The 19,950-nt window shown below is 42.8% G+C and overlaps 1 long non-coding RNA gene across 1 annotated transcript; it reads right to left on the bottom strand.

Moving 5' to 3' along the window:
* Window positions 1-706: 706 nt before the first annotated feature.
* Window positions 707-17,907, bottom strand: LOC115470811. The gene is made up of 3 exons (XR_003942241.1): window positions 17,897-17,907; window positions 919-921; window positions 707-794 (listed from the first exon to the last, which is right to left on the bottom strand). It is a non-coding gene; the product is annotated as an uncharacterized LOC115470811 (long non-coding RNA).
* Between the last annotated feature and the right edge of the window lie 2,043 nt (window positions 17,908-19,950).

The raw sequence follows: 19,950 nt of genomic DNA on the forward strand, positions 1-19,950 counted from the left end.
TGTCTAATTAAAACAAGACCTAGGATCTAACTCATGCTTCTTAAGCTGATGGATAATTATAGCCTGACGCAATTTGCCTGGAAATATTCCAACCTGTAATGATCTTGCAGCTATTACTTCAACCCTGATATTCTGTAACACTGCATCTAAATATTGGGAATGTCTCTGACCCACTCATGACTCTCCCATGGCCATGCACCCTTTTGGGTTGCACAGGAGACATTTTGGGAGTTCAGTGTTGTGGAATAATGTGTAGGCAAATGTGTGTGCAAATCCAAATTAATGCCAATTAGGTGCCAATCAACTACAATGAATGTCAATAATTGGTTATTAGCACCCAATTGATTTCAGCTCACATTTGGGCTCCACTTTCAAATTGGGGCACCCAACCTTAGGTGACCTATACAGAATCTGAGGAAATGTATGCGTCTTAGGCCACAGTGTATCTTCCGTTTTCATACAGGGAAACATTCTGGAGTCAATGTTCCTGATGTGGTCCTGACTGCCACATGAGGTAGTATAGGAGGGGCTTGCCCACCAGTCAGTGGTCAGGGGACGTCTCCTCTAGTACTTAAAACCTTTTATCTTAGTGGCCTGCGATCTTCCTTCACAGGAATCCAAGAGAGAAGGAGAAGCTGCAGGAGCTGAAGAGGGGATCAGGTATAGCCTGGGGGACTGTGCTCCTGATGGTTAGCTAGGCCATACAAGGGGCTCACAATCTAAGTTTTGTACCTGGGGAAATAGAGGGTTAAGAGATTTGTCCAGGATCACAAGAGACCACAGTGGGACTTGATCTAAGAAGGTTTGGTCTAGACCTGTTTTCAGAATGAATAAGGCACAAAATGGTGCCCTAAATGACCAGATGACCACTGGAGGGAATTAGGGGTGATCTCTAATATCCCCCGAGCAATCATTGACCCCCTCCCAACCCCCAAAAATGTGAATAAAAATATGACTTACCAGCCTCTATGACAGCCTCAGTTGTTAAACTCAGGTCTATTAAAACAGCTTGCAGATCCCTAGAGTAGTGTAGTGGTCGCTGCAATGCACTATGGTGTGGGGGATTCAGGTCCCTATCTCCCTCTATCTATTACACTTGTGTTGGCAAATGTGACCCCTCCCAAAATCACCAAAACCTACTGTACCCACATATAGATGCCCCCTTCACCCATAAGGTCTATTGTAGAGGTGTACAGTGGGGGACAGTATGTTTTGGGTGGGCTTTTCTGGGCTAAGGGGACAAGATAAGGGAGCAAAGGTGAGATGTGCACTAGGGAGTATTTTCATGAAGTGCACAGACGTGCACTTTAGGTGCTGCATTGCTCCCCTTGGGTCTACATACATATGGGTTGTCTAATTATAAACAGACTCCTTTTAATTGTCTTGGTTTGCTGCAAAGCTTTTCCTTTGTAGCTAATTGATGGCTGAATTCCCATGAGCTGCAGAAGTTACATTAGCATATAGAGACATATTGTGTGAGTAGCTTCTAACAAATGGGCATTTTGCACACTTTCATTTTCACCTCTAAAATTCAGCAGCATCCCTCACTACAGTGCTTCTCCGGTGCCAGAGTAGATCGGAGCCATTTGGGACTGACATACATTGGAACTGGCACTGAGTGAATGACTTACAAGGTGGAAAGATTTTTGTGTCAAGGCTTTGACATGTCATACATATATATATTTAAAGGAAAAACCTATTCAACAGAATGTCAGTTCATCTGTAAGATTTGCCAGCAGAGAGAATGCCAACTTCTAACTACAAGACAGCTTGACATCTACTGCCAGTCACTGTTTCTCATGTGAACGCATGAAGGCAATTTCTATTGTAAAATTTCCATGGCCACATTATAAACTGAATAAGAAAAGGGCTGGAAAAGGTGAAGTAACAAAGGGAAAAACTAGAAACCCCATAATGCCAACTTCATACTTGCATCATAGGATTACATTACTCTTACATCTACCAAGGATGATTCCTGCTCAAGGATCCCATCTACATATGCTCAGAGAGGGCTCTGACAAAATATATGAGCACCATACCAGGTCTCCCCATATGTCTCCTATGAAACCATCCAAACAAATGCAAATTAAGACAAAATGTTTTTTACATATAACATATTCACAGATTAGGGGAATGAATGCCATTATTCAGATGACAGCTATTGTTAAACTGTGCATGTTATGAACTGTATAGCTAAATTTGACTTGATTCCTGCTGTCTCCCAGTCTATTTCCAGGGCCACTGAGAGGGGGGGGACGGGGGGGCAAAATTCCCCTGGCCCAGCCTCCAAGGGGGAGGCCCGGCGCTGGGGTCTCTCTCTGTCTCCTGCTCCTGACGGGCCCCAAGTGATTGGGTTCCAACAGGAGCAGGAGAGAGAAAACTACAGCGCCGGGCCCCCCTCCAGTGCTGCTCTTCACTCGCTTTTACTGACGTGCCGAGCAGCTGCTTTTCCGCTTCAGGTGCATGCTCGGTTTTGAAACCGAGCATGTGCAATGGAGAAAAATGCAGCTGCAGGGGCAGTGCAGGCATGGAGTGAAGAGAAGCACTGGATTCTTCCGCTGGCGGGGCCTTGGGATCCCCGCGAGCCCCAAGGTACCTCAGTTGTGGCAGCGGCAATCCTGGGGGATGGGGGCTGGAGCGGTGACGATCTGGGGGGGGGGCATCGGGGGGGGGGGGGGGGGGGGGAGCAGCAGCGGCCCTGTTCCTTGCCCAGCTCAGTCTCTTGGCGGCCCTGTCTATTTCTATAGGAGAAAAGCTTAGTAACTCAGGCCTATAGTCAGCTATGATTTTTCTGTAGAAAGTGAATGTGACTGATGTGTGAGAGTACTTCACTGTTGGATGATTATGGTTTATCTTGCAATGGTTGGCTGTTGATATGAAAAATCAGAAAAACTATTGTACCATACTCACTGGAGCTGATTCACTTCACTTGAGTTGTAGTGAATGAATTTTCTAACTTGTCCTTAGGACCCCTGATGGCAGTCAGGTTTTCAAGATGTTCACAATAAGCATCCAAGACTAAGGAGGTCTTTTACTAAAGATCAGCTCGAGTTATCTGCAGCAGAGCTCATAGGAATAAAATGGACCCTGCTGTAGATAACTCGAGGTAATCTTTAGTAAAAGACCACCTAACTTCCTTATTTGGAGATGGGAACTCCCCTAGACATTGGACTTATTTTGAGTTAATAAGTTATTGACTTGGTGCTTGTACTGTTCTAGGCAAAGTAAAATATAGCTTAAACAGCCAGCATAAACCATCCTCAAGCAGAAGCTTCACCAGTAGATGGCTTGGGAGATACCTTGGGGTGATGTCTTGAGGAGACGGCTTGGGAGATGATTTGAAGCGATGGTGAAAAATCTTCATGGAATTACAGTAGATTAAGGAGGGATCAGTTCCTAGAACAGCTGCTGATCACAAAGGCATGCTTAGAAGACTGGGCTCTCTCACACAGGGGCAGAGAGGGAGGGCTGTCCTAGCTCAGAGCTAACAGTCAACAGGGAAAGCTCACAAAGAGTGAAGTCACAGGAACTGCAAACTACAGTAAAAGCAATCCTAATACACAGTGCTATCTATTACACAAACAATGCATTAAATGCAAATTATACCCATATTAAATATACATCACAATATACCCTGACTCCATGAATATGGGGGCAGAGGTATGCCTTTTCGTGCAGTTGTGCAGCAGTATCCAGATCCTCCAAAAGGCCAGATTGCTGGTTCCCTGATGCCACAAAAATAAAGGTGTGCAGCTAGGAAATTTTCATTTTGTGTTTTTCCATATAATTTCTGGGAATGTTCATTTTGTTTGGACTTTATTTTCTTATTATCATCACAGGAGCAAGGTCATTAAGGGAGGAAATTATCAACGTGGACTACCGTTAAGATGGGTTATTTTACTACAGTTCAGTGGTGTTCCTAGGGGGGGCGGTGGGTGCGGTCCGCCCTGGGTGCACGCCTGGGGGGGTGCCGTGCGCGCCTGTCCTTCATTCGTTCCATGCTCCCTCTGCGGGGGGTTCTTTCGCAGGGGGGTGTGTCCTTTCGCCAGGGGGGTCGCGCTGCATCCGTGGGGGGCGCTGCACCCGGGGGGGGGGGGGGGGGGTGTGGAGCACATCAGCCCCCCTGGGAACACCACTGCTACAGTTCATGCTATTTTAGCACAGGACTCAGAGCAAAGACACCTAGTTACTTTTAACCTGAGTTAACAGTACAATAACCCTTCTTAATAGCCCACATTGATAACTTGCTCCCTAAGAGTACATACCTTGTGTGCAAACTTGAAACAGTATGCATTCTTTGTGAATATTGTGCACTTTTTTGAAAGAGTGTGCGCTCCTTCAGATACATGTGAAGTATTGACAGCACATGAAAACCACAAAAAAAATGTGTTTTTTTTTTGGTGTCATTTTCATTTGCCAATGCCATGGAATGAATTAGAAAATGTTGTTTCAAATGAATTTACATCCCTACAGAAACATTTTCCATTCAGCTAAGGACTCTCACATTCTGTCTTGCACTGCCGTGACTATATCCTGAATGCCTTCTTAATACAATGGACTTGCAGACCTGGCATCAATTGTTAATGTTTCTGATGGCCTGGTTACTACTTCTAAGCTATAGACGTCTGCTGTAATTGCTTTCTGGTTGTGCTCCTTCAAAGGCTGAAACTTCAGTGTCAAACCTTTACCAAACAACAAGACACTGTAGCCATTTTAAATGTGATCTTTCCAGCCATGCATTGTCTCGGCACCACTGGTGCTTGAACCTACCTCTTCCTGTTCTTCCGGCCTCAGCACTGCTGGTCTGCAATGTAGAACCTCCTTATTTCCTTGCTATCTTTGCCCATTTTCTTCTCCCCTCCTGTTCTCCTTCTTCTGTCCTGTTCTGCTCTTCTCTGTGCCTGTTGGATGTTAACACAGGACTGTTCCCTCATCTTCCACCTTCCTTGTCCAGCATAACTTGCATTCTGTAGCTTTTCTTCACAATCACGAGTTCCCCTCTCATGCTCATCTCATCTTAGTGATGTTAAGGGAGAAAGTTTTCAGTGTGTTCTGGGTGGTTTTCATACTGTTTCGTAATCTTTCCACTTTTTTGGATCATCTTGAAGTTTTGGTTAGAACTTCATAATGCATGTAAATCAATTTTATGTGCATTAATTCATAGATTAACATGTTAAATTTACTATGTGCACACTAATTTATGGCAAACAAAAACAATGCATGTTAACAAATGTACATCCCTATCCCATCTCTCTTTCTCAGTTCAACTTTCATCCTTCCAAGCACACTGTCAGTCAGCATTCATTCTTCTGTCATACTCATGAATGCAGATAGTTGAATGTCTTTTGCTTTGCATCATTCTCTTCTCTTGAAAACCCTAACAAAGAGATTAATAAAGCTGTACACAGACAGGGGGTAATGCTACAAGGTGTCATCTAATTATAGGCAGCAAATTTACATATGTAAATTTTAGAAATTTACATATGTAAATGGCTCCTTATATGCGTAACTGGCCTCTTCTAGAATACTGACTAGTGGGAAATTTTGCAGTATGTACTTTGCCAATGGGTATGCACTGGGCTTTTATTGAGGGGTTACTTGGGGGTACTGAGTATCGGCACCTTTTCCATTGTCTGCTAAAATTGACTCATGGGCCCAAGTTTTAATGATAGAGCTTTACACACCAATTCTGTCTAGCATTTGAGTACTGGCATCTTTTTTGCTAGAAAAAATACACTGGGTGTGCATATGGGTGGAGTACACAAGTACATGGATAAAGGATAGAATACTATAATTTACATGCGTTCTAACACATAAGTAGGCACAGGCAAGTATACCAGCTATAGGGCTGGTATAAGTGCTCATGTCTTAAATATATGTGCTTTTTCAAGCAACTTGCGCTAGTATTCTACAAAAAGAAGTATGCTTAAAATAGGCAGTGCCTTAGGTAGGCAACCTGTTAATACAATTAGTCTGAGAGACCAACAGACAAACAATAGCCATCATAAACAAAGAAGACAACAGACAATAGAGAGCGAAAGAGTACAGGAAACTAGAAGCACAATTTACTGCTTACAGCACTCTTTCCGTATTTCCCTCTGTTTCATAGAAGGCATGAATTCAGTGTCATAAACCACACACCATGATTTCAAAATGAAAATCTGAAGGCGAGTCACATGCAAATGAGGCTGTAACATGTGCATACTACATACTACGGCGTGCTCTCCTCTCATGTTCTTTGTCACGGGTTCCTTAACACAAAAAAAAGTAACAGCTGCTTCGGATGAGGTGTGACATTTCTAGCATATTAAGTGCTTAGAAATACCCATGCTAACGAGCTCAAAATGAAAGAGGCAGTTAGTGTAAGGGATTTCCCCTTCATGCTACATGCAAGATATAACCAGAGGTTAATTTTTTTTTTAACCTGTTGATCCCAGGGCTTTAATCAGCCTCCTGGCGTTCCTGGGAGAGTGGTGGGTGGCTCCTGAGCAGTGCTGTTTGCTTAGCACTGCTAGGGCTTGCATTTGATCAAACTAATTCAGAATCAATTATAAAATTCTAAAGAGCTTAAATTGTGAGAATTTTTTTGCATAAAAGTTTAGTAACTACTGACATGTATAACTGAAGTTTAATTTCAAAATGAAGTTGTTTAATATTATTTTAAACCTGTATTGAAATTGGGATGTGTAGCTGCGCCTGAGGTCATTAGAGCTGGATGCTGATTGGCTGCACCACTCCCAGAGAGAACCTGAGTCATAGAACTTTTTTGTAGCAAGGTCACAAGGTCAGATGAGAAAGAGAAGGAGCTGAGAAGCTGAACAAGCAGGAAGTGCTATCTGTGAGTGAGCTATGTGAGAGGTAGAAGCTTTACTTTACTGCTATTAAGAGACAAAGGGTGTCTTTTACTAAAGCTTAGCCCGAGTTATCTGCAGCAGGGCCCATATGAATAAAATGGGCCCTGTTGCAGATAACTCAAGCTAAGTTTTAATAAAATCCTAAACCCTGATCCTAAGTCACACCACCACTAGCACCACCCACACTCCAATTCTCTCCCCACATCTATCACTTTTGTCCTACTCTATGTAACTCTATCATCTATGTGACACTCTGTCCCATACTTTGTATTATCTCTGTTGTACTTTGTACCATACATGTAAGCCGCACTGAACCTGCTATTGAGCGGGAAAGAGCGGGGTATACATGCCACAAATAAAATAAATAAAATACCCTCAATATTTGCTTGACTGTTGTTCAGAAGCTGTATTTCTTTGAGTAAGAGAACTATGTTAACGTGCTTGAAAGTATTTTGAGGAAAATATAAACAAAAGATTTGACTTCTCAGACCTGATTCAAAGGCTGAGGGGTGTTTAGTACATTGAACACATTGAAAGACTGGTTTTTGGATAACAAAAGGATTTATTGCTCCATCAGGAGTTATAGTCTGCTTCAGAACAATTGCTGGTTTTATGTCAAAGGACTTGATGTTATATCAAGAAGAAAATCTATTCTGACAGAAAGAAAATTGTACCCTTGTAGGGAAGATTCAGAAAGCAGATCTTAAGCCTGTAACTTAGTCACTGTGACCTTAATTGTGTGCAATTAAGAGGCAGTTATACAGCCTCCAATCATAGCTGTTTCACTGTGAAAGAGGACCAGATCCTGCTCTGAGAGGAATTAAACCAGGAGCATTTCCTATAAGCAACTCATTTGCATGAGAGTGAAGCTTGAATGTTGTAGACCCTGCTAGAAGCTCTCCCTAGTAGTTAGAGCAGGAAAAACAATCAAGACTGATAGGCTTTTATAGAAAGGGATCTTGAATCATCTGTTGATTTCCTCGTTTAGCTATTCCACAGTCATTAAAAAGTCTATAGGCAGGAACTCAAAGAACTGCACACACTGAGGGAGGATATTTTCCCTTTTATTTGATTACATAGTAACATAGTAGATGACAGCATAAAAAGACCTGCACGGTCCATCCAGTCTGCCTAACAAGATAACTCATATGTGCTACTTTTTGTGTATACCTTACCTTGATTTGTATCTGTCTTTTTCAGGGCACAGACCATATAAGTCTGCCCAGCACTAGCCCCGCCTCCAAACCACCAGCCCCTTGATTTGTATCTGTCTTTTTCAGGGCACAGAGCACAGTATCAAAGGCAAAGCTGGAGGAAAGAAAAATTGCCGTGTCAAGACAGATTAGCAAGAGATCTGGAAGACGAGGATCCCAGAGCACGTATGGACATTTATTATTATTATTATTATTTTTACAAAAGCAAACATACATAAACTGAACTCAGTAATACTTACCCTACTGGGTTTCTTTCGGAACCTGAGAGACAGAAACAGGTCTAAAAGCAAAGAATTTTTGGTTGACTGTTAAAGATTCCAAGAAGGTTATAGGTACTGAAACTGGATCCAGTACTATGGTCATAAGCTGTCTTACATTTCATATACAGTTTTGTAAATATTCCAACTATTTTCTCCCATTATCAATCTGTTCAATGTTAATAGTTTTACTGAATTGACTATCTCACACTTAATACTACAAAGGTCTGAATATAAAGCTGTGCAATAAAAAACATTTGCACATTTTTACTTAAACTTTCTTTGAGAATCTTGTAACACCTTGTCATTCTCCTTATTACAAGATCCATCCCCAGATTTTCCTAGAAAGTCTGTCCTGTTCTCTACCCCCCCCCCCCCTCTATCTGCCAAAGCATCACCTGAGGTAATCGGCCACTTGGACTATGACTTATCATTCTGGGTATGCAGTAGGGGGTGCTGTTGGTGACAGGCTGGGGTGCTGATGGTATAGTTGGTAGGAATTTGATGGCTTTTCACCCAAAATATGAGCATAATTGGATTTTAGTTGGTTAAATACCCAGAAACCTTAAGCACATTTGTGAAAACTTTGGTGAGAATTACTTAAAGATAACAAAGGTTATAGTAGACATATCTGAATACAGTTCTTTAAATTGTGGGGGCCTTATTTTAGGGGGCATAGGAGCCTTGTTTCCTTGTAAGAACCCAAGAACCCGATGGCTGAAGCACAGAGAATGGAGAAGTTATAGCGTCAAATTGCTGAGCTACAAAAGATGGCTGAAACCATCAGCAGCTCCACAACAGCCTGTACAAGCAGTTACCAATACTGTGTTAATTCAGAAGGACAAACGTATTCTTGACTTCTGTGGGTTTTGTTGAAAAATGGATTGAGTGTACTAAACAGCATTGAAAAAGTCTACATGTTCCAGAAGACCAAGTTGAAATGGTGAAGGACCATGTCAAGGGTCAAGCCATAGGTACTGTGAAATATTCAGCACCTAGAAAGGGTTTGACAAGTCTATGGAGGAAACAAAAATCCCAGTAGGAATTAGTATACTTGCAAGCAAGAAGCTGATGAAACCATCAGAACATTTGCTTATCGATTGCAAGAAAAATTGTGGGTTGTTCTTGATCATGATCCTAATCATATAGGCGATCCAGATGAAGTTCTAAAAGAACAATTTGTCCTCAGTTTAAGAAACAAAATGCTGAGAAGAGAGATGAATAGGCACATGGAAGATCATCCTATTTTGGTATTTTCAGATTTGATGCAAGTGGCCATAAATTGGTCAGAAGATAGACCCTCCATATGGAAGGGAAAACCAAACTGAGTCACCAGCCAGGCCTAGTACCAGTGCTGAAGCAATGGAATGAAACAAAAGGATCTAGGTGTTATAGACAAGAATATTCCACAAAAACAAGTCCAAGTTCAGACCTCTGAACATCACACTGCAGAGGAAAAGTGGGATCTGCTCAAGGAGAAAGCGATAGGGAAAAGTCCAATTTTGACTCTAAGCATAGGAGGTGTAGAAATGAAATGCATGACACAGGCTGATGTCTCCACCATTTCAGCAAGCCATTTCTACAAAAAGTTTGAAAATACCAATATATTAAAGGATGCAGGCTGGGTGAAACTGACAATGGCCAATGGTATAGCTTTGCTGGTGCTGGGGTTCATTGAGGTTGATATGCAATGTCTTGGCCAACAAGTCCCAGATAGATGTATAATTATTGTAAAAGACAATTTGGAAGGAAATAACACACAAGAAGAGAAGGTGCCAGGAATAAACATACTGAAACACTTGGAGGGCATGTTCAAAGACATATCAAGTCTGTCTTGTGGTTCCAGTAAATCTGTTATAAAGAGAATATTGACAGATATCCAAAAAGTCAAAAGCTTTGAACATGATTTCTCTAAAAGACTCTGGTTCGTAAATTTTTTAACCTGTTTCTTCGAGAATCTTGTAACACCTTGTGATTCTTCTTATTATAACATCCATCCCAAGATTTTTCTGGAAAGTCTGGCCTGTTCTCTGCTCCACCAAAGCAATGCCTGAGATATTGACCACTTGGACTACGACTTATCATTTTGGGTATGCAGTAAGGAGGTGTAGGTTAGAAAGATCTGAGGATCTATGTCACCACCATTTTTCTTAAAATGTAAGGTGCCTTTGATCTCGGATTCCCTTCCACTTCACTGGCTCTAATACTAAGGATGTGAACAATCCTCAATCTCTTTCACCTCCTTGGATCCATGAAGGTCTGCCCAGACATCCACCAGAGCTGTCAGTAGGGGTTGGACAAGTAGGAAGGCCACCCTGGGCACCAAGCTGTAGGGCAGCTACCAATCTACCTTTCTGAGTTAGGTTATAAGGCTGCAAGCAAATAACCCAATAGGAAAAAGGGCTCTGAAAGCAACCCTTGCTCTGAACAGCAGCAACTGCCCTAACCTTCCCCACCACCTCAGACGTATGAAAAGGGGGTCTCTAATATCCCCTTTTCCCTCTTTCTTTCCTACTCCATCCCATGTTGGCCAGATTAATACTGTAGTTAGTACAGGAGGGAGCTCGGTTCACTCCAGCTCTGCTGCTGGTTATTTAAAAAATAGCACAAGTTGACCTCTGGCACAGGAATCAAAACAGCACAGCAGCTGTCTTCTGTCCAAGTCTTCATCTGGTTGATATCAGATGGGATAGAATGTGGGATACCGTCCAAGAGAAGAGAGGCACATTATGGCCTGGTGTTCCCTTCTTCATGGATCAGGGAGTAAAGGTAGGGTTGGAAGGAGATGTCAGCATATTGGAACACAGAGGCCCCATCTTCATCAGTCTGGGAGCAATGGGGGGATTGGGACTTGGAGACCCTTTCCTTTGATGCTGGAGTAAGGGGTGAGAGTACATTAAGTCGCAGAAGCCCTTGGCACATTATGCTGGGAGTAGTGAGGAGTTTCAAGCTAAGATAAACATGGGGGAGGCACAGTACAGCTTTTTTTGTGACCATGCACAATACTACTATTGCCATGCTAGTTTGTAGAAAATTTAACATGCCATTGATAAAACTTATTGCATACCATGTGGCGTTTTATCATGCATATTAAATTTTTATTGATTTGCACACATAAAAAATGTTTAGTGTGAGCTGTATTGCAGGGACCCCATAATGTATATAATTAAATCATGGACTGATGGAGTGGAATTTAATAGTACAGAAATGTGTTGCAATGATCTTAATTAATTTCTTCCTTTTTTATTGGCGTAGTGCTCATTCAGCTGTGATTGTCTACTTTGTTGTATTACTCAACATTGTTACAACAAATTTTGCTGAAAATCTGAAAGACGTCTCCCCAACAGGAATGACATGTATATAGTATATATTGCATCTTCCCATCTCTTTAGAGCAGATCTTGTAAGTCAGATTACTATATAATGCAGGCAAAATGTTCTTGTACCAAACAACAAGATGAAATCTAGTGGGGAAGAGGGCCTGGAATCTCAAAGGAAATCAGCTAGTTGAAGCACAATATTAACTATTCTGGATCAAATGAAAGGACGCTGTGGTACTCTAGTACAAGAACATTTACAAGTTTTATTAGCTTCAAATGTACTTTACTAGAGAAAATACCCCATAAGAGTGAACGGCTCGATTGTTGTAATAAATCTTATACGGTTCTTGTGGGAAGCATATGATTTCTGTATATCATATGAATGCTGCTTTTTGAAATATTGTGATTTTTTTCCCCCTTTTTTTGGAAATTTCTTCTCTGAAATGTTTTTTACTATGGGGGTCATTTACTAACAGCACACATTAATGGCATGAATGTGCTTTACTGCAGTACTCATTGCATAAAATAGGTCTTGTAGTAGAGAAGGTGCATTAACAGCATTAATGTATGCTATTAATAAATGACCCCCCAATGCATTTGCTGAAATGCCACATTTTTACTGCAAAACAGGAGGGAGAGTAGGGGGTAGACCAATGAGTTCCAAAATCAAAAGAAGATAATGATAAATAAAAACAGTTTATTGCAAACAGTCCCACCAGGAAATATAATGAAGGTTGCAAGTGTAGCCGAACAGTAAAAGGTATACAAGTTTAGCCAAACACAAATGTAGCCAGACTGAACACAGATATGTGTTTTGGCGAATAAACACCTGCCTAAGAAATCACAAGATCAAAACAGCTTATGCTTAGCTAACATTTGTAGAGACAGCACTGTGATGAATCTATGCTGTTGGTGTGTTTGGAAGCGCTAGTTGGTTGTGTTTTATCTACTTGGCATTCTCGGAAGCGCTAGTTGGCCATGTTTTATCTATATGTACTAGACCTCATAGATTCACCCAGGTGATGTTAGCTAAGCATAAGCTGCTATGATTTTGTGACTACTGAAGTAGGTGTTTGTTCACCGGAACACAGATCTGTGTCGAGTCTGGCTACATTTGTGTTTGGCTACACTTACACAGCCTTTGTTATTTATTTCCTGGTGGAACGGTTCACCATAAACTGTTTTTATGTATCCTATTTCTTGATTTTGGAACTCATTGGTCCACCCCTACTCTCTCTCCTGTTTTGCTTTAGCACGCATGTAGGGGTTGTTTGTCCTCCTTTTATTTTACTTTTCTGACGTTTTTACTGCATCATTTTTTTATCGGTTGCAATAACGTAAGTGGCAGGCAGAGAAGAATTTCATGATTTTTCTTGTAGATTGTGTAGCCAGAAGTAATTTCTAAAATCAAAATGAGATCATGTTTGTACCAGCAGCAACCTCTACCTTCCACCCCAACTAAAATGAAAAAAAATGAAGCAAATTCAAAATGGTTCTAGGTGGGCAACCTGGTATGAACTCCAGAAAATCACCACTGCATATATATACTGCACTTTAGATTATACAATAAAAGTGGCTTTACTTAATCATAAAAGGAGAAATAGCATATATGATTAATGTAAGAAAAACCAGCACATCAAAAACATAAGAACTGATCTCAACCACCTTCAAGAGCTCTATAATACAGGTCCATCTTTATTTGACCATTTGAGTGAAAGTGGTCAATTAACCATTGTTTCGATTACAATATGTGTCATCTCAGAAAATATAGAAACCCTTTATTAAATTAAAAAATGCACAACATATACAAATTTAGCAGATTTCAGAGCCTGTACCAAGAAGGCTAACTCTTTTCCCAAAGGCCAACATAGATTCAGTAGAGCACAAAAGGGAAAGGAAGAAAATAATAGAAACAATCAATTATTTAGTGGGTTTCAGTAAAGTGGAAGGAAGTATTTTCCACTAAAAATAGAAATTCAAAGACAAAAAGGTCATGGTATGAAGTTAGAGGGTACAAAGCACAGAGAGAATATGAACAAATATTTTTTTACCCAAAGTTTTGAGAGAGTCAGGATTGTTGAAAGATATCCTGCTGATATTTACCCAGAGCACTATTATGATGCATTATAAGTACATAACTAAGTACATAAGTAATGCCACACTGGGAAAAGACCAAGGGTCCATCGAGCCCAGCATTCTGTCCATGACAGCGGCCAATCCAGGCTAAGGGCACCTGGTAAGCTTCCCAAACGTACAAACATTCTATACATGTTCTTCCTGGAATTGTGGATTTTTCCCAAGTCCATTTAGTAGTGGTTTATGGACTTGTCCTTTAGGAAACTGTCTAATTCAACGGGTATAAGTAGCTGCATGTAATCTGTATAGATCGAGGATTCGACTGAATCAACTGGGCTAGATATTAAATAGAATTGGTGACAGTATCTATCCTTGTGGTACTCCTTTGGTCAGTGCCCATGGTGGCAATGAGGCACTGCCAAACAGTACAGACAGACATGATCTGAACAGAAGTGGAGCCAGGTTGACGGCGCAAGGGGAGCAAAAGTGGCGCAAGAGTGGACTTCTGCTGGCGCCGGCGCACATTTTCAATGCAACACGATGAGAAAAAAATAGGCGCTGGTGCCAGCAGAACTCCATTTGGGGGAGCGGCTGCTCCCCTGGCACCCCACCTAGCTACGCCACTGGATCTGAACCAGACAATACTGTGCCACTGATACCTATTTCTGCCAGTTGGGCTAGCATGATATCATGGTCCACAGTGTCAAAAGCTGCAGAAAACTCCAGCAGTACTAACACTGAGGTAAATCCCCTGTCTCAGCAGGGCCGCCGAGAGGGGGGGACAGGAGGGACAAAAGTCCCTGGGCCCGGGCCTTCGGGGGGCCCGGCGCCGCTGCAGTCCGGCCCGCCCGCTGTCGCTCCCGGAATTAACCTGAAGCGCTTTCACCTTTGGAGCAACCAGCAGCAGCAAGGCAGAGATCTCTCCTTCCTTCCGTGTCCCGCCCTCGCCTGACGTAACGTCCGCGAGGGCGGGGCACGGAAGGAAAGAGAGGTCTGCGCTGCTGCTGCTGCTGGTTGCTCCGAAGGTGAAAGCGCTTTAGGTTAGTTCAGAGAGGGCCTGGCAGCGGGTGGAGGGGGGCCCGGCGACTTCGGGTGGGGGGGGCGCGACACAATCTCGGGGGGGGGGGGGGGGGGGCCCGGGGGCGATCTTGTCCCGGCCCCGGCTCTCGCGGCCCTGTGTCTCAGTTTCTGTGAAGATTATTTAGTAGAGATAAGAGGACCATCTCTGTTCTATAACTAGGTCTGAATCCAGATTGACATGGATCTAGCCAGTTTATCTCTTTTAGCCAATTACTGAGTTGAACATAGACTGTTTGTTCTATAAATTTTCCTGGAAATGTGATGTTATATATTTGCTAGTAACTTTAAAGCTTGTCCTGGTCAAGTTATTTTTCTTCAGTTGTTCATAGTTGTTCATTAGACAGAAAGTTTACAATTTTTGTGACCTTTTCTTTTAAGGCCCCTGCTTGCCTGCTGCACTATCTTTGATGGGCAGGGGTCAAGGTAGCAGGTAGTAGTTTGAAGGTCCTCCTCTGTTATTGGGTTAAAAGAGTTCCATATGTCTGTTTTGAGGAGAGAGCAAGTTTGTGTGATCCTAGTTAACTGAGAGGAAACATGGGAGACTGCCTATGAATCCTAGTAGGCAAAGTATGCAGCAAAATCATTGCTGTTTAGTTTTGACTGTGCAGGCTGTTTTTTTTTTCTTTGTGGGCGGTGCAGTGGCTGTTTACTTGGTAGTCTGTTTAATGCATTGAGAGAATGTTGTTACTTTTTCATTATAACAGTTATTAATCCAGCCAATATTTAGCATGGCTGCCTGTATTGAACTAATCCAGATAAGTGTATCTGGATAACTATAATCAGATATTCAGCAGAGTTAATTAGTTAATTTCCACCACTAAATATAACCATTTAATACTATCAGGATAAACATAGCTGTATTACTTTGGGCCTACAATCTGTGTATCCAATTAGTTAAATTTAACTGTATAGCTCTGAATATCAGCATTGTCTAGTAACTACAGTTGAACTAGAATTGCATCTCCAGACAGGGGCGTAGCTACGGGTGGGCCTGGGTGGGCCCAGGCCCACCCAATTTCAGTCCAGGCCCGCCCAGCGCCAGCTCCCATTGCCAGCCACTGCTGCTTTTCCTGATGAGCAGCAGTGGCCGGCGCTACAAAAAGCGAAGCAGGGGCAGTGACGTAAGAGACGGAAGGAGCCTGCAGAGCCAGCAGCCAATGCTTCGAGGCTGCGTGCAGTGCCGCGTTTTTTAAAAAACATTTTTTTTTCTTCCTTAGCGACCCGTTGGCGCTCAGCTCAGTCAGCTGAGCGCTTCTTCTTTTTGTAGCGCCGGCCACTGCTGCTCATCAGGAAAAGCAGCAGTGGCCGGCAATGGGAGCTGGGGCTGGTGGGCCTGAATGGGAGAGGGAAAATGGATGGCAGGATGGGGGGAGAAAGAGGGAAAATGGAAGGATGGGGAGAGAAAGAGGGAAAACAGATGGGAGGATGGCAGAGAAAGAGGGAAAACAGAAGGATGGGGAGAGAAAGAGGGAAAACAGATGGGAGGATGGCAGAGAAAGAGGGAAAATGGAAGGATGGCGAGAAAGAGGGAAAACAGATGGCAGGATGGGGAGAAAGAGGGAAAATGGAAGGATGGCGAGAGAAAGAGGGAAAACGGAAGGATGGGGAGAGAAAGAGGGAAAACAGATGGGAGGATGGCAGAGAAAGAGGGGAAACGGAAGGATGGGGAGAGAAAGAGGAGAGCTGCTGCATGGAAAGGGGGAGTAGTGAAAGATTGGAGAGTAAGAGGAAGGGGCATGGGGAGAACAAGGGTGAGAAAAAGATGAAAAGCCATAAGTAGATGAAGGAAATTAAAGAATGGATAGTAAGAATGAATTAAATCTGGACACAGAGAGAGGCAGAAAAATATTGAAGAAAGCAAAGAAAAAGGAGAGAAAAATGACAAATGGCCAGGAAACCCTGGCAGAAGAGTTAAGCGAAAACGAAGGAAAGCAGAATCTAGAGACTGGGAGCAACACAATGAGAAAAAGTAAATGGCCATACAACAAAGGTAAAGAAAATAATTTTATTTTTAATTTAGGATAAAGTAATATGGTGTTAATAAAGTTTCAGAGACCAATACTTCCTTCCTTATGTCAGGAGAGGATACCGTAACAGCATTATACTGACCTGAGGCAGGAGGTTTTGGCCTCTGAAAGCTCACTGAAAAGGATTAGGCTATTAAATAAATTGTCTGAAATCTGATGCACTGAAAAGCAGCACTTTACCCTGTGTGACAAATGCATCTGAGTGTGACTACATTTTGCTGGAGGGGGGGGGGGGGGGTAGAGAGAAAATTTTGTGCCCACCCACTTTGGGTTCAGGCCCACCCAAAATTGGCAGTCTGGCTACGCCACTGCTCCAGAAGGCCCCAAGCAAACTTGCTGGCTGGAGAAAATTATTCCAGTCTGCAGGTGTGGGAGCTATGATTTTCCAAAATAAGATTTGTCTGGTTAACTCCCATAGTTACGCAAGCAAATCTTTTGCATATATAAGCCTCAGAGTTTATTTTCAGCATGGTATTTGCTTCTCTCCTTGGGAATTCCCTCTTCTTTGCTGAGTGTTAAATAGGACTCTTTTAATGGATTCCATTCACTACTTCTTATATTGGGATAAAAGATGCAGAACCATACTAGACGAAATAGCACCCATATTAACAAGAACCTCAAGTAGGCACAACTCGATACCGTGGTACAACGAAGAACTGAAAAAATTAAAAACACAATCCAGGAAACTCGAACGAGCATGGAAAAAACTAAAAGATACAAACACACTCAAAGCCTGGAAACAACGGCAAAGAAAATACAAATATGTAATAAGACAAGCCAAAAGGTCATATTACAAAACCAAAATAGGACCAGACTACAAAGACACGAAAAAATTATACCAACTCGTGAACAAACTACGAGACACCACCTCGGTTACCACGACTAATACAGACATCCCATCTGCAGACAAACTTGCTAAATACTTCAATGAAAAAATTGCAAACCTACGCAACACGCTACCTCAGAACACCACCGATATCGAATATTTCATCGATGGTATGGACCCAACCCACGGAGAATACCCAGCGGACCGAATCTAGTCAAACTTCGCTCCCCTCAGCGTTGAAACAGTTACCCAGGCGATCAATAGGTTCTCCAGTACTCACTGTAAATTGGATACCTGCCCCAGCTACCTAATAAAATCCGCTCCTCACTGCTTCATATTAGACCTCACATCCCACCTAAATTACTTGCTTCAACAAGGAAAATGGCAACATCCTACTTACCCCAATACCAAAAGACACCAAGAAAAAACAGACGAAATCACCAACTACCGCCCAGTAGCATCTATCCCACTGGTAGTCAAACTGATGGAAAGCATGGTAACCAAACAACTTACTGAGTACATAAACAAATTTTCAATACTACATGAATCACAATCAGGATTTCACCCCATCCACAGCACAGAAACAGTACTAATCACTCTCCTAGCCAAATTCAAACAGGAAATAGCAACAGGTAAAAGTATACTACTCCTCCAGTTCGACATGTCTAGTGCATTCGACATGGTAAACCACAAAATACTACTAAGACTCCTAGACTACTTCGGGATCGGAGGAAGTGTACTTAGTTGGATCAAAAACACTAAGATGGAGTCAGCAGTCCAGCAGCGAGAGGGGTGCTATCCAGTCTTTTGCATTGAGTGTCACATGTATGATTATCTCCCAGTTGGTGAGATGTCATATGTTTGCGCCCGATGCAAAGAGCTCCTAGCTCTTAGAGAACGTGTCCGTCCTCTTGAGGCTAGAGTAGCAGACTTGGTGGAGCTGAGGGAGACAGAGAGGTACATAGAGGAGACCTACAGGGATGTTGTAGAGAAGTCCCACCTCCAGTCTAGTAGCCCTTGTGCTACCTTGGAGGAGGGAGGTCTCCTAGAAGGAGAGCATCACCCTGGTGAAGTAGGAAGTACTCCTGTAGCCAGGACCTGCCCACCAGGGGATGTACTATCCTCTCGCACCGAGGATATGTCTCCAAGTGCTGCCCGGGAGGGAAAGGTTAGGACAGCTGTTGTAGTTGGTGATTCGATCATTAGGCATATAGATAGCTGGGTGGCTGGTGGACGTGAGGATCGCCTGGTGACTTGCCTGCCTGGTGCAAAGTTAGCGGACCTCACGTGTCACCTAGATAGGATTTTAGATAGTGCTGGGGAGGAGTCCGCTGTCTTGGTACATGTGGGTACCAATGACATAGGAAAATGTGGGAGAGAGGTTCTGGAAGCCAAATTTAGGCTCTTAGGTAGAAAGCTCAAATCCAGATCCTCTAGGGTAGCATTTTCTGAAATGCTACCTGTTCCACGTGCAGGGCCCAAGAGACAGGCAGAGCTCCAGAGTCTCAATGCGTGGATGAGACGATGGTGCAGGGAGGAGGGTTTTAGATTTGTTAGGAACTGGATAACATTCTGGGGAAGGGGGAGCCTATTCAGAAAGGATGGGCTCCACCTTAAGCAGGGTGGGACCAGGCTGCTGGCGTCGGCATTTAAAAAGGAGATAGAGCAGCTTTTAAACTAGAAATGGGGGGAAGGCCGACAGTCGCTCAAAAGCGCATGGTTCGGGAAAAGGTATCTTGCAAAGATACCTCACAAACAGGGAAGATAGGGTTTCTGGATAGTGAGGTTGCACATCAGACCGTGGTAGACCAGGTGCCCTTAAATACAACTAAAGATCAAATCAATAGTGTCAGGTACTAAGCATCATGCAAATAAGAACAACAAACATACTCTGAAATGTCTATATGCAAATGCTAGGAGTCTAAGAAATAAGATGGGAGAGTTGGAATATATTGCACTAAACGAAAAATTGGATATAATAGGCATTACTGAGACCTGGTGGAAGGAGGATAACCAGTGGGACACTGTCATACCGGGGTACAAAGTATATCGTAGTGATAGGGTGGACTGGACTGGTGGAGGGGTAGCATTGTATATTAACGAGAGCCTTGACTCAGATAGATTACAAATTCAGCAGGACACAAATCACACCTTTGAATCATTGTGGGTTGAAATTCCATGTATAAAAGGGAAAAAAACGGTGATAGGAGTGTACTACCGTCCGCCTCGCCAGGATGAGCAGGTAGACACAGAAATGATAAAAGAAACCAGAGGCGCGAACAAAATGGGCAATGTGA

The sequence above is a fragment of the Microcaecilia unicolor genome, chromosome 5 (genome assembly GCF_901765095.1).
Source record: "Microcaecilia unicolor chromosome 5, aMicUni1.1, whole genome shotgun sequence".
NCBI classification, from domain to species: Eukaryota; Metazoa; Chordata; class Amphibia; order Gymnophiona; family Siphonopidae; genus Microcaecilia; species Microcaecilia unicolor.